Below are 16,395 nucleotides of genomic sequence, written 5' to 3'. Positions count from 1 at the left end.
TTATCTTTCGACTGACAACTTCTGACGGTGAGAGCTGACCTATCGTGCCGTAACTTCAAAAGCAATTTGACCCACGCTGAGCAAAAATTTAACCTCTACCGACTTTCATACCCAAACTATTCGCTTTAATTCACTTCCAGTATAAGCGTTGCAATTTATATGTGATGGTTTCACGTTGGACGCAGCTTTTGACATAGATACGCAACAAGGACTACTGGGTGATTTGTAGATTTTCAAGGCTGTATTGACGAAACCTTTGACAGTCAGACTGCTCTGCTTTTAAATGTCTGACTGTGCGCCATTCCTTTACATAGTTTTTTGGTGAACGAAAAATCCAAGTGCCAATTGATGCAATGAAAGAAGTCCTTTAGCAACAAAAAATGATGAAGAAACTTCACGATTTGACAAAAATCAATCTAGCAAACGTAACAAATGTGCGCTTCAGAAAAGAAATTTAAATTTAACAAAGGAGTAATTATAATACTATATCACTCAAGTGTGTCATGAACAAGACGCTCACATTTCAACGTTTAATGACAAACGTAACAAAAGTTTAAAGAGTAGCAATTAATTGCCATCACCATAACACGTTAGAACGCTAGATTTCCTAATCTACTTCGAAAATCACATTTAAATCGCAGCAATCCAGGCCTATCAGCGATATAGATTAGGGTCAAGATCGGCTGAACGCCAGCGCTGCGATAACGATCACAAACCTATCGGCCAGCGGCAAAGCAGCACGCTTCCAGCCGTACACACAGCAATAATATTGACTTTTAGGGCATTAAGCGGCACGGCTAAACCTCATCCACCACAGTCGAGCCCTTGGCTGTTTATCAACATTGCCCAGCGGACGTTGGATGCCTCACGACAGCCTCTATACCTAGTCGGACTGGTTTCAGTCGCCTTCTCTCCGTTATTATTAGCTCTAATCTGAGCGGCGATATAGTGGCAAGTCGCTTGCCGTCGACACCGCGCTGCCGCTTTGACAATTTCAACGCCCATAAGTCAGGGCGATTGCCGGCCCGAACGACGTCCAAAATCTCGCGACTGAAAAAAGCGTCCCTTGATTGTCGCGGGACGTAACAGGTTTCAATGTTGAGTGACAAATGTGTAGTAATAATACGTTCTTGCTTACTTGAACCTGGGCAATTTGGCCGCCGCCAAGCAGCCCAGTGGATTGCGATGATTTTGTTTTGATAGGCCAAACTAAGGGGCGTCGAGTTTGTTTTTTGAGGCAGTGCTCGTTTTCTTTAAGTACACGTCCTGTTTATTTCACTTTTTAAACTAATCATTTTGAAAGCTTTCCACAACTTGCACAGGAGCGCTTTACAATATCTCCACTCGCTAATGCTTGAAAAGCAATTAATCCGACATATTTAAACGGAAAGCGTTTTTTAGCTTGTTATAATGGAAAAAAATCTGTTAAAATAGCTATAATTCGCATTTTACTTTTACCTCTTCACGTTACACCATAAAGCAATATCTTTTTTACTCCTCAGCCTTCCTTTTCAAATAAACCTCATTATCGTGCGCGCTTGCAAAACTCCTATATCTAGGGTTGCAATTATTCGCTCTCTCTGACAGCGGTGTACATTTTGTTGGTTTGTATTAGTCGCAGCAAAAATCTACAAGATCCAAATTAACTTTGAGATTTTGTCTGGCGCAGCATGACAACAACCTTCTGTATATACACGAAAAGCATTTTTTTAATTTGAAAATGTAGACGCCTCGGTCAAAAGAGAGTAAGATATCCAATGTAGGTATTAATTTAAGTATGTAGCCTACAATTGTATAAGTTGTGCAACGCGGTATATGAAAGAAATTTCGTTTAAAAACGACTTGAAAATGCTACGGCGAAGTTGAACTATATAATCAAAGCTTGTAATTACCCGCCATAGTTCTTAGATTCGCACTTTCAATTTACACATAAATATGCGTTTTTGCCGGCTCGTGAAAAGTAAGAGGTTTGGTCATTAGACTAGCGCCGGAGTCTGTGACTTGCTTGCAATTAGTGGTTTTCGCACCACTAACGATAATCTTACGAAACATGTATTTTATGAGGAGAATCCACATTAAAGATGTAATTTGCAAATATTTTCGCCATATACATGTCACACTTGAAAATCGAAGAACTCAATGCTCGCCGATAAATTTTTGGCTGCATATCTATAAAATCATAACTGGCTTTAAAAGATACCACCGCCACCCCCAAAAATAAAAAATATAAATATTGGACTGTTAATAATGTATTTTGTAGCTTTTATGAGCAGTACCACAACAGTCGATCACAGGCATGTCGCTCCTTCGAATGTCATGTATTACTGTACGTCACAACGATGTAGTTAATATAGTTTTACTACTTTTTTATCATTTTTGTTTTGGAGATTTGACTGTTTTTTCAGTATTGCGTTAAAACCCAGTCAGTTTCTGCTGAAAACGGTTTGCTAGCATATTTATTTGTGTTCGATACGGCATTACATATAATAGCAAAAGCTAAACAAAACAGTTCAAACTTTTTGGCCCCTCCCAAAATTTTCGTCTGGCTATACGCACTGCAATAGGAGATTTCGGAAAACTGTCGACCGTAATGTTGAAATTTTGTCCTGAGAACAATGACAGCCTATAGCGATGGCTGGAAAATTCCCGTTGCGATCTGGCGATATAGGAAAATCCCGGCCCTTACACAAACATACAATTTGAAGGGACTTATATTCAATAAAAAACGGCCGAGAAAGTTAGTCATCTAATTGTTCACAATGAAGTTACAATTTGCCCTGTTGGAAAAAAATCTAAAAACGACTCTCCTAAATTATGCCCAGCTAAGAAAACACTTTTAACATAACACAAGTTTATATAAGCTCATACGGAAAAGGCAAGTCTCGATTGTAAACGTTTACTATGAGTAAGCAAGAATAGTGAAGGAATTACGTTCCTTTGTTTAGTAATAAACCTTTAGTCCATTTATAGTTTTGCAAAACCTAATGCTTGTATCCAATGGTAGTCTAAATCCGTTAAAACAAAGCTAATTTTTTTTTTTTTGTAATTTGATATATTTTATCGCCTTCACATGTAGTTGTGTCCATACTTTGTGCATTAAAATTGCATGTACTCTTACTTTGTCCTGACGAAGAACGGTTGTGCTAAAGCTTTTTCAACATTGCAATGCAATTTGTTATTTTACAGTGCAACCTGGTTTCCAGATTTAGAATTAGACAACAAACAAACAGCATCAACAAACCATGTTTTTATGTTTATTTATTCCAGAAATTTCTAATTGTTAACCCACTTACTCGTGAGATCTCCACACAGCGTTACACGATATCTTTGAGCGTGTGTGAAATGAGTTCTAATTTGTTGGAACGTTTGCCATCGCAGACGGGAGCTATTGAACTTGTGTAAACAAATCGGCAACGTTTGTCGAATTAGAGATAGGACAGGCGCGATCTGCCAGGCTCAATTTCGTTAAATTGCTTTTGGAGACAGTTATAGGTTAAATGGCTTTCGGTTTTCGAATTAAACGAGGACAGATATTTACTTTTCGTCGCCGGTCTAGACAAATTATAGTATGGTCATGAGATGTTTACTCAAAGTTATCATTAAATTGCCAAGAACTATGAATTGTTGGCATAACAAATATGAATTGCGATCTTTGCCTTTAAATAAGCAAGTGTATTAGAGCGACAGCAACATAGCATTAAGTCGACTTTTAAAGAGGCTGATCACAGTCCTTAAAAACTTTTGCGATTTTTTGCCAAAGATGTTTGTCGGAAAAAAATTTGGCCAGGTATTTTTTATTGTGGTTATGATTAAGTCTCGAACGAAGCTGTAAAAATGTTGCAACTTATATATATAAAAAAATCGTTTAACCACCAAGAAAACCTTTTTTGATTAAAAATCTTTGTACAGACTATTCTAAAATAAGGTTTGCTCAAAGCTTCACTGATGTAATATAAAATAGAGCTTGTTACATGCCTGATCTATCTGGGACAATTCTGTTAAAAATACAAGTTCTACTTCTAAACGAACCGTTCACTTCAACTCCTCGTCACAGTTTGTGGTCCTTTTGCTTTTCCCCTCTGGCGCCTAATACGGCCATAAACTAGAGGCTAAAAAAATCACGCTAATGTCGTATATCTAAAACGACTGCCTAACGCTACAGAGAGGCTTAATGCTGTCAGTCAAACAAAAGCCATATAACGTTAACCTGCGTAGACATATTATACGAGGGAGTCGCAGACATCCATGTGAGGATATGTCGTGTTGTGCCGGCGAAGTAATGACCCCTGCTTTCGTCTAATACTTCTAATTGCTCGTGGCTAATTGCACGGCGCTCAGAGGACCTCCACCTTGATTTCTATTTATTTAATGTCGATGCGCGTCGGCGATTCGCGTATGACGTCACACTGGGCAAGTCAGAGGAAGGGACAAACCCCGATTTGGCGAACGGTAGGCCCTTGTCGTTTTTGAGAGCTAAATTGGCCGCGAGGGTGTCCGGTGTAACATTTGAATTACGTGCGAACCCTTGACCTTTACATCAGTGTTTGTCAAGATTTTTTTGTTGGCCGCACACACAAGAAAACACAAAAAAGGCCGCGTCACACATTAAAAAAAAACAGTAACTTTATAACTTGATAAACTCCTTTATAACACGTCACAGAAATTGGTAAATATTAAAATTGTATCTGTTTTTAAATGAATGGTGTGCATTCAAGTCTCGTACGCCTGCTCGCATTCTCATAATTAATATAAATAAAGTTAATTTCCCGAATTTGAACAATTTTGCGGCATACATAAGAATCTTTCTAGGCACACTTTGTGCCGCGTCACACCGTTTGCAAATCACTGATTTATCGCTAATTTCTACTTGCTGAAATAGTTCCAAAGACTGACAAGCAATTCAACAGACGATGTAATTTGTTTTCGAAAAGGACCTTGTTAGGCATTGTTCGTATATGCACAACTTCTACGCAAAACAAATCTGTATGCGAAGAATACCTGGAGAGCTAAAAGTTTCGGAACTCGTTCCCAGAACAACGTTGCGCAGTTGATCATAAAGCTTAAAGTATACAACACTTAAACAGTGTAACAAAGACAATTTTTTTAACTATTTTTCATAGTGCACCACTAATTTTATTAAATTTTCAAGGTAAAAAGAAGAAAATTAGATAGTATAATAGATTTTACGTTAATTGGAAGAAACGGGTTATTTGTTATACGCCAATGTAGCTAAATTTGTCAGAAAAAGGGTTTAAAGTGACAGAATTTCACGCAACTACAACTCGAGTAGAGGCTTCGGTTTCAAATATGCTCAAATCGCTTCACTACAGCCTGTAATGTATAAATTATGCTCAAAACTTCTACGTGTATCTAAATACACTCTCCAGTGGTAGAACTGAACAAATAAAATAATTTTGTCTTATGATTTTCTGAACTTCCTTACTTCTAGCAAGCCAAGGTTTATTGACCTTAGGCAGACCTCAGCAAAACTTCGATCACACCGTGCGGCAAAACGCACCCAGACAAACTGAAGCGCTCGAATTTCCCAGACCAGAACTGCATCACGAACAGAAGCTAAAGTTTCAGGGCATCCTTCTTCTTCTGGCGCTGGCCAAATTTGAAACTATCAGCCCAGTAACACAGGCGCAGCAGAAACCGGTCGGGTGGCAAAAACATACACACTGGCCGCCACTGCTGCCAGATTTCGAGGCTTCTAATCTTTGCGCCCGCTAGCTCCAACATAGAAGGGCGATGAAAGTTTAAGCGAGCAATAATTGCCACCGGTTTACAGGCTTGGGCGTTTTTTAATTAACCCAGTGGAAAGAAATGAGGCGCCTTTTTTTGAAAGCACAATTTGTTAAACATTTTTTAATTTTTTTTTCTCGAATCACAATTTGTTAAACAAGGACAAACAAGTATGCTAATGTCTCGGGGAAACATTTTTGTTCCGAATAAAACGCAGTAGTACAGAAAACTTCATTACATTAAATAAAGCACTTTTCTTTTGAGATAATTACAAGTAAAATAAGAATCGAAATCTTGTTGATTTGGGTTTGAAGAAAGCGACTCGGTAAACTGGATGGACAAAATTTTGCGCCTTGCACCGATTGACTCGAAATCGGATTAAGAAGGAGCTCAACCTTACGCGACGTTGTTCTTGGTGTCAAATGCCACTATTTCGAGTTAATGTTTGGACTTAACGCCGACGAAGACGAACGAACGAGAGTGACTAAGTTGAAAATAAAATATTTCAAAACAAACACTTTAGTTTTTCCTGTCATTGCCCGACCAAAGCATATTAATAAATGTTATAGATTAATCCGCTCAAATGTTTATTGATGTGTCGATATTCATTACCGCCCATTTATCAGCCAATGTCATGAGAGGTGTATTAAATTAAGATGTCTTTGTTTTTTTTTGAACGCAATTTAAAATTAATTTTACAGAATAATATTGTGCTCGTCTGAATCACAATTCAGGCAAATCACCAATATTATTATAGTACATTCATATGGTAAAAAAAAAAAAATATTTTTGCGGGTCATATATTTACACGATTTTAAATTAGGCATTTTTTTAAACAGTTACAAATCATTATTCGAGGAAATATTTGTCCAATTTTAATTTCTTAGTTAAATCTCAAATTTGTGTCCCCGGTGCAACAATTATCGTAAATTTATTTAAGTTTTTAATAATACTTTCCGATTGCATTTTAAAGCACTTTGTTTAAGTTTTCTTAAATGTTTTAAGGGCGCCTTGTTGTCGAAGCCAACCATATATACACCTGTCTGTTTTAAAACGCGAAATAAAGCTGGCAGGCTTACTTGAGCTTCAGGTAATGACAAACCGCAACCAATAAGTGGCTTAACATTTGCAGATACCTGACAAATCAACGCTCGTGAATCACAAGTTGTTTGAGAAACAGCCCTGAACTTTTCCAACGCGTTTTCGACTGTGGAATTAAGTTATCACGCGTCGGCAAGAATGACAAGTTAATAACACCCCGTACGAAATGTCGCGTGGTTGAAATCTTATTTAAACGCCATCGGCGGTCGAACGGGCGTGCTATTTTGTGAGTCTTAAATTAGATAAACCTGGGGGTGGTAAGGAGGCTTGGATGACGTAATTTATCCATAAGCAGGTCTGGATAGTTATCTCGTTGTTTTTTAGCTAAAGGGAACAACATGTTTTTTCGATGATCAATTGGATAGACAATACGTTATTTAAGCCAGGTGTTTCGAAACTATTCAATGGACCAACAATTTTACATAATTAGCTTTTCGAGTCCCTTTACGTGTAACATTGACAAACAAAATACGGTACGCGAATTGACCAATAATAAATGGGTTAGTAGTAACCAAGTTGCGAATCGGGTTTTGCTTTATAGTTTCCAACAATCGTAAGTAAGAAAAGGTACACAATTTAACTTAATAGAACAATAATTGCGACTCGTGGCCTCGTTTTAGAAACTCTGATCAAATCACCTTACGTTATTTTTTGAAAAGGAAAACACTAATGTTTAAGCTTTTTTTTTAATCTGTATAAGCTACAACATTGTCGCTGTCATGATTTGTAGAGAACAAAATTATCGACCTTTCGCGGCTCAAACCGGTTGTACCAACAGGTTGAAATCTTAATGAACGTTTTTAATGTTCCTTATATTATTGTGGAAAAAAGATTTTTTATCAGATTTAGAAAACATATACATTTTCGAAGGTTCATAATATTATTGTGGATTTTTTTCCTTTAGATTTAGAGAACATATAATAATCTGATCAAATCGTCCTACAATATTTTGTTGAAAGAACACTATAGGCTATAGTTTAAATTATTTTTTAATTTGTAAAAAGTGCAACTTTGCAGCTGCCGTAATGTGTACGAAAAATAACTTGTCGACTTTCCGCAGCGCAAACCGGTTAAACCAACATAGGTAATATACGAGGCGGAACGGACAGAGGTGTGATCAGGGCCGTAAAAACGCCGCACTCAGCGGCCCTTAAAGTCCAATTACACCAGGTCAAGGTTGGCTAATGCTCGTCGTAAAGTTGTAACCCTTCAGGAAGCGAGAATAATAAACATAAAGGCAAAGACAGGGCGAGTTGTTGGATGCTAAAGCGAACCGGACAAGTTTACGGGTTTTATGTCGTTTATTCTTTGCCCTCTGCAACGAACCGGGTTTGCGGTTGGGCTAAAGAGCGGCGGTTCTGCGAAACTTTAAAACCTTTTGCGACTTGTGTTTAGTAATGTCTGATATACTTTTTACGATTTTTATGAAAAGGATACCGTTGTTGAAAAAACACGGACTTGAATTTTTACACTGATGATGGCATGAGGTAATGCCGAAACGTTTGTAGATACCGTTATTGTGGGCGTACAACCCGAATTCAAGTAGTGTTCTAAATAATAAAATAAAAATAAATAAAATTAAAACGTGAAAATGTAATTTTATCAAGTTGTACGGCCGAAATATTTCAAGCGTTATTGTAGGCGTAAATTACGGCCGTACAACCTAATCCCAATTAATGTTCTAAATATTAAAATAAAAAGGATTAAGATAAAAAACGTGAAAGTGTAATTTCGTCAAGCTGTTAGGCCGAAATGTCCCTATAGCTGTTTAAAGCCAAATTACGTTCAACCGTTAATTGGATATTTTGCGACAAATTTTCTCTTCGAAATGAAAAACGAACGTAGGATCGAAAACCGTAGCTGAAATGAACAAACTAACTTGTATCGGAACAGGATCGACATCACACTATAGTATCGGAAGACTCTCAGTGCGTTATCACTTGGCATCGGTATCCGCTCCTCTATTACCGACGGTTCATACTTGTGTTATTTTTACTCTGAGGTTGGTCAAAACAAAACCAATGCCTATATTTACTCATAGTTAACCCGAAGTGGTTTGTATAAGTTCAAAGATTTACACAAACGTAAACAGAAAGATGCTATTAACTAAGTCCAGGTCAAAAACAACTAAAACATTTTCCTCCTTTAAAACGTTCGTGTTTGTTGTTGCGGTGAAATATTCACTTTGATTTCAATCTCATTTAGTTTGCGTTCATATACTTTTGTTTTGCTCGCCTGGCTAATCCGGCCGCTCGCTCAACAACCAAAATTCCCCGGGTGGCTAATCTTGCGATTGGAAAGCACTAAGCGGGCAACGTCGTGCTGGTATCTCGTCAAATCAATGACAAGGTTTTACCGGACCTAGACCAAAACACACAAGAAATTCCTTTTGGCTTTGCCAGTACGCAGCACCGCTAATAACTTTGCAAAATATGCAACGCGCGGCTTAACTAGAATGTCGCATTATTGCTGTACAAGAATCTAAATCTCTAAATCTGAAAACATATATTCATATACTGAACCTCATCGTGGTACTGTAAATAATGAAAACGAAATCACTTTATTTTGTCGGAAACGTACTGCATTTTTTGTCAGTTACAATCGAATTGAAAGTACCGTCATTCATTCAATACCGTCGCAGCATTTTAAAAGAATGGATCTTACGTCTGGTTAAGGTTATAAAATAACGCTTTGAGTCTTTAAAATTAGAGAGTTACTTTTTTTAGAAATTGAAGTTCATAAAGATTTGATGACTGCATAAGATCCTCAAACAAAATGCTGAGACAATGTTGACGACTAATTAGTGGTCAACGATCATCTCTAGGCAATTAAATCGAAGATTGCCCACCTGCTTTAAACCCCCAACTAAAAGTGTTGTGCCGCATTTGTTTTCGAGGAACGACTCTATATAAGTTCGTTTTACGTATTTTCAGTACACTCCAAGTCTGACGATCAAAACATGTTTTTCCCAGGCTCCGCCATGAGAACGATGGAAAGCTTACCGTGAACTTACGCCGAAACGTTTCAGCTTTCAAGTACTCCGAAGACAAATCAGAATTACGCTTTAATTAGGCTGTCGCAATGAGTGCAGGCCACAACAAGGGAATAAAATGCTATTTGATTGATCGGCATAATGTGATGCCACAAACAACTATTGACGTCATCTTGAAAGGTGCACACACATATGTGTGTTAACAACATTTGTGTTCTTAAAAACATAACAATATTAATCTAAGACTAAAAATTTTTTTATTTTTCGAAATTTTTAGATTAATATTTTATGTTTCAAGTTCAAGTCACTAGGTTTTTAAAACGTTGCCTTTTTGTATAAGGAACGCTTCACGATTTTGCGTGTCGATAGATTTTTTAAATGCCCTTACATATGAATTTCTGCGATATTTTAGTGGTGCTTAACTTTTGATCTTGCCCTTCTCAATAAGTTTTTAATTTGTGGAGTTTACGTTTTAATACAAATACCCTACCGAACCGAATCGGAAGGTCTCAGACTTCGTAATGAAAATCTCAAATTTAAGTTCATTTTGCAACTATTAAAATATTATATGCTCATTGCCCACAGGAGTACCGAGGGCCAAGGTTGGGAAAACCTTCGCAATATCTTATTTTAATGATTCATATTGTGTAAAAATACAACCTGAAACATATTTAACATTTCAAAAAAACGAAAACGCTGAACTCCCGTTTTAAAACACAAAAAAATTCGAAAACGAAGTTAACTTAGAAATAAATAACTACAGCAATGTTATAAATGGGCAATATGCACAAACCCTTGACTGAGAATACATATCACATATAGTTTGCATTATTGGAATTTAAACGCAAAAACGTTCCTTATCGTGTGGCCAATTTTTTCTGTCGATGCGAATTCCTTAACTTATCATCGCCCAAGGCTATGTATTAAAGCTGGCAACTTACACTTTGCTTCTGACTCAATTTGAAAAAATTGGAAAAAACTTTAGCGCCGTGATTATGGTTAAGGGGATATAAGCCTAAAACAAATTCCAACCACAGTTGATTGTATGTTAGATTATTATGGGTCTATGATAGTGGTTATCAAACTTTTTAAGCTTGGGGGACACTAAAAAATTTAAATATTTGCGGCACACTTTTAACAGAACAACAATAGAGTCATTTTACAATCGCCCTTAAGACGCGACAAATTATATAGGTAAATGTCGCAAATTATTAACTGGTGATGGATAGTGCGATTAGTGCATATTGAAGTCTAAAATGCTTGCGTGTATGCCAATCGGAAATGCAGACAACTTATTTTCCAAAATTACAAAACAGTTTTGCGGCACACTTGGCAATCTCTCAAGGCACACATTTTGGGAATCACTGGCCTATAAGTAACGAAACCAATAACACATGATCGCAAACAGGATTAGTTACCACTCGAACGTCTTACTCTCAGCATACAACCTCGGCGAAAAATGAAAGGCCGTGCGCATAACTGAAAAAGGTGAGTCCAGACGTTAAGCTGGATGACAAGATCAGCATTCGCGACCAAGCCCAAATTTTTGAAGCTCTCTTGAAACAAAGCCAACCGCAAATTGCCGCCTCTGAACTTACGCGATCCGCTCACCTGCAATTAAACGCTCTGCGACATCGTTTTGCCGTCTTCTTGCCACCAAACTTCCAGCAGAGATGTGAGCGTGTAAGAAGCCGGTACTCGGGGGGAAGGGTGGGGGTCCGAAAAGGCACATTGTTCTACAGCATGGGGCCTTTACGTATACGGTATGATCAGAGTAAGTCGCTTTTAACCTTTTTAACAACTACAACGTTGTTATGCGCTATTTTGATTTTGTAGCATTAAAACGTTGTTTTGTTTTATATTTTTTGTTATTATTTTATGCTAAAGTGCAATTGTTTTGCGTTTGTTCATGATCAAAAGGTCAAAAAGAAAGAAAACAAAAGGTCAAAAAGAAAGTCATTTTATTAAATTTGTTTTATCGATTGCCAAACATATTTATTGTTATTTTTGAGCTCATTCCTTTGGCTGTTTTGTTAAAACACATATTTTGTATAATCAAATTATCATTTTACAACAAATCATTTTATTACAATATTTATTTGCGTGCAAAAAAACACACTGTATTCACAAAGAACTATTTTGCACCCGGTCGCCACTTATTATTAAACAGACAACGTTGATTTCTAAACCGCGCAAGTCATAGTTAAATATTGCTATGAATCAACGGTTATTTCCCGGCGCCCTGCTATTAGCGACCATAGAGACCAATTAATTGCGATTTAGTGACGCGGCGTTGAAACGATGACCACAAAGACCGAGCAACGACCCGGTGAATCATTATCATTAGTTTATTGTAAGTTTCGAGGGAATTGTCGGTTATGTGTTGCCGTTGCGGTGGTCGTACAACTTGTAATGGTAGTGATTTCGTTCATAAGCTTTGTCGCTACAGGAAATGGTGCGAAGGCGAGACTTTTCAACAAGCGAAATATTCCCGCGCGAAAAGCCCCAGACTTAAGAAGGAAAGCAAACAGACTTTAAGGAGAACACACACAACAAGACCTATCAAGCAACAGTTTCTACAGCCAATTAATCTCTAATACAAAACTATTGAGACCAGCAACATAATAAAAACAAATGATAAATAATATCTAAAAAAGAATAAGGCACAGACCTATCAGAATAAGTAATATCTCATCTCAAATATATAAATGTTATCTAAATCCGTATGGATAGGGACTAATAAAAACGTCGTTATAGCACCATGTCGTTCTGCAATTGCCGGTGTAAGATCAAAACTGGTTTAAGATGGAATTATTTATTACGCCAGTGGTCGGCAACCGCCGGTCCGCGAGGAGTTCGTTACCGGTCCGTAGCAGGGATGCCAGATTAAAATTTTTATATAAACCCAAACCGTATCGTAAAAGCCGGAAAAGGGCTAGGAAAAGTTAAAAACGATGGATTAAAAGTATTTTTATTTTCATAACACATTAACTTTCGTTTAAATATACTCCATGGTTAATTGGTATATGAAAAATCACAATTAGTTTCAAGCACTTGTGAGGTGCAAATCAAACCAGTGTCCTGTGGCCTAAAGAGCACTTTCACAACATCCTAAAGTGCGTTTTTTGATTGTAAAATCTAACTCCTCTTATGTACAATATATCGAAAAACGACCAAAATATCATGCTTTTTTTATCCTTAACCGTGTTTACCTTAAAGTGCAATAGAATCAAATCATGCAAACAACGTGCCACAATAAAATCATTATTTTTATGTTCAGGCAGGAAAGTTTTGAAACAACGTATTCATTTTAATTAGTTTATTGAAAAAAGTTGTAATAAATTTCCTTTACTGAGAGTATTTGTTGTTTTTTCAAGGCCGGTATGCGACCAAATTTTAGTTTTAAACCGGTCCGCAGTGCAAAAAAAGGTTGCCGAACCCTGGGTTACGCCACTGACTGAAGTTGTTAGATCTTTTTTCCGGCTGTTTAGGTTTTATTTCGACGAGTTTAAGTATTATTATAACTTTCAGTTGTTATTGGTTTTTAATCCGCTTGCTGTGTTGCTCCAACGTTAATGCTGTTTTCATTTCGGCTTTATTGTTTAAATAAACTTTAAGGCCAAGTTTCGCTTGCTTTCAAGAAGTGTAGCACGTTCACACCGGGACAGAGGTTATAGGTAGCGTACAAGAATTACTTGCATTTATTCCTGTACTTTGTTACTTGGTCTGCAAGCTCCGCGTAAATACCTTATTTTTTAAATACGCCTAATTCGGTATATTATCGGTCAAAAAAACATTAGTTAAGTTAATTCGAAATGACTTGGTAACATCAATGACCCTCGGTAGTAAATGTCAAGGTGTTTCATTTATTGATTTTTTTTTATTAATAACTTGAACTTCACGTGATGCTTCCCAAAAATCGAATGTGTATCTCTAATCGAAAAACTTTGCCGTCCACTATTTATCGAATCAGGAAGCCACTGCGGAAACTTCTAATTTATAAGTACGCAACCGCATAAGCAAAACTAATTATGTCCCTGCTTGTTTTATAATAACCACCGGCCTGGCGCATTGTTTCGACACAACGGAACAATCGTGTTTACGCAAATCCGATTGTTTCGTCACCAGCGGGCGACCAAGCCGTAATTTGGTCGCGTGTCGGTTGCACCGCTTGAATAAAGGTTCACTTAAAACCGAATGTTTACAAGCAACGAGATGTGACAACTATGCGATTATGCTTATCAACGGATGTGTGCAACGGTGAAGGCCTTTATTGGCTTTATTTGGCTGAGGAAAACGTAAATGGTTAAGCGACAACGTAACGTTTCGTGGTGAAAGGGCGAACGGTGTTGTAACTCCAAGTATAAAAGTGGCTTAAACACTGTGTTGTAAACGAGTCATTTTGAAATGACTTAAGTCCCAGTAATGTCATTTGTAAAACAAATTAAGTCCTAGTCAAGTCATTCGTAATATATCTTAAGTCCAAGTCAAGCCTTTTTGAATAAATAGCAAGTCAAGTCCAAAGCCAAGTCATAGTGATAGCAAGCCAATTCCAAGTATTGTCCTTGTCACAAAAATTACACCTTTCCGTCCAAATAATATGAGAAAGTATTGCCTGAATTAAAAATACCAAACATGCAATGTACAACAAGTAAATTGTTTTATGTGCAAAAACTAGAAGAATTAACCAAATTTCATAAATCAAACAAGTTTAATGAAAACACTGAATTGCTGATTCCGGAAATACTTGTCCTAATATGGTTGGTCAAAAATAATTTTTAAAGATATATCGCCTCCAATAATGTCCTCTTTTTACTCACGTTATTTTTCACTCAAGCACTAAGCCAAAATTGTTAAGTGTTCTTGCAAAACTGATAAAATTTATTCGATTCACAAACAGTCAAACCTGGTACAAAAAAAAAACTAGAAGGTCGTTGGGATAAGTAAAACCGCCCAATAATTAAATATGACACAAGGGCCTTCGTATAGTCTTTTTTAAACAAGGCTTTAAATTTGCGGACACAGCCCACAATACAACGCAATACATCCTTTGGTATGTTTTGAGCGGCGAGCTATAATTTTCTTTTGTGCGAACTGGATGATGTTTTCCAAACACGACAGAACGAAAGTGTTTCCAGAACGGCCGTCGGTCGTCGACGGTTTGTTGTTTCTGTCAAAGGTAACGAGACAGATGGGTTGGGAAACATGCATCGTGCAACTGACAGGCCACCCAACTCAAATAAACATTTCAAGCCCGTGTCACAACTTTGCCACCAACGCGAGCGCAAATCGCCTTCGTCGATGGAATCATGTTTACGCACTCCGTTTAGTGGTGTGAGAATAATTCTGCGACCGAAAAACAAAAGGATTTGAACAGTCACATCAAATGCGCCTTGACCGTATGATGAGCCTAAAGACTCGGAAGGTCAACATTTGTTTAAAAGCCACTATTAAAGTAGGAAATTATCCGCTGGTAGATCGCTATCGATGAAATCACCCTTTGGCTTTACTTCTATAACTTTTAACTTTGTAATTTTACATTTTTATAGCTATGAAATTTTGCTGTCTGAAGAATAAAGGTTTAGTTGGAAACCAAACAATTTATATAATTTGGAAACATATTTAATCGATAAGAATGACAATAAAAGTACATATTTTTGTCAATCGGTTTTATTGGTCTCAATTGTGATCAAAATATTGCCAACGTTATTGCAAAAACTCCTGACATACAGTTACCACCCTAATGTACTCCGTTTAGTATTTGCTTAATATTCCAATTCACATTCACCCGCTTTGTGACGCAACAACGCCAAGCGTTCCAACAGCGGACATTGTTACGTCACAATTGGTGCAATGAACACAATCGCTTTGTACCGGCGAAGCTCGCCAGCTACCGCGACTTGGTTAATAATTGACCAATTGTACATCGCATTGCTGAAATGCAAGTAGGACTTGTTGACCCAATGCACAAAGGTATGAACTGGTTGGGTGCTGTGTGCAATGTTTTTCATTGTTCGAAACGTCTGTTTATATATTGTAGTATAGCATACTAGTAATTACTAAATTTTAGCTGTAAGGTTTTGACAGTAACGATATCAGCGAACGCTAAGGATGTAAATGTGAAACTAATACTAAGTTATTCGTGACAATGCCCTTTCAGGACCCTTAGACACTCACGATTTCAACAGCAAAAAAGAACAGTTTAAAAACAGCAAGTCAGCTATTTGTTTGTAGCTTTTAGAAACAGTAATATCTCCCGGTCTTTGTGCATTTCTTTATTACAGTCATAAAACACATTCCGCCTCAATTCTTGTGAGGTTTCTATTAATCGCTTCAGGCGAAGGTTTTGTCTGTTAAGCCTTTGTAAATGCTAACCAACAATTCTAGACAAAAGACAAAAATCCTTCGCTAATAAATTTCCAAAACAACGTCCAAAGATTGACGTTTCAAAAGTTTCAAATATATTATTTTAATTCATTTTCAATCTCCTAATATAACCGTATACTTATCCTTATAGGTATAATTCGTATGCAAAAAGGCCGTCAGATGTTGAAATA

Source organism: Ascidiella aspersa, chromosome 8 (assembly GCF_963924565.1).
Source record: "Ascidiella aspersa chromosome 8, kaAscAspe10.2, whole genome shotgun sequence".
Classification (NCBI taxonomy): Eukaryota; Metazoa; Chordata; class Ascidiacea; order Phlebobranchia; family Ascidiidae; genus Ascidiella; species Ascidiella aspersa.
The sequence above is the reverse complement of the archived record's forward strand: the minus strand, read 5'-3'. Positions refer to the sequence as shown.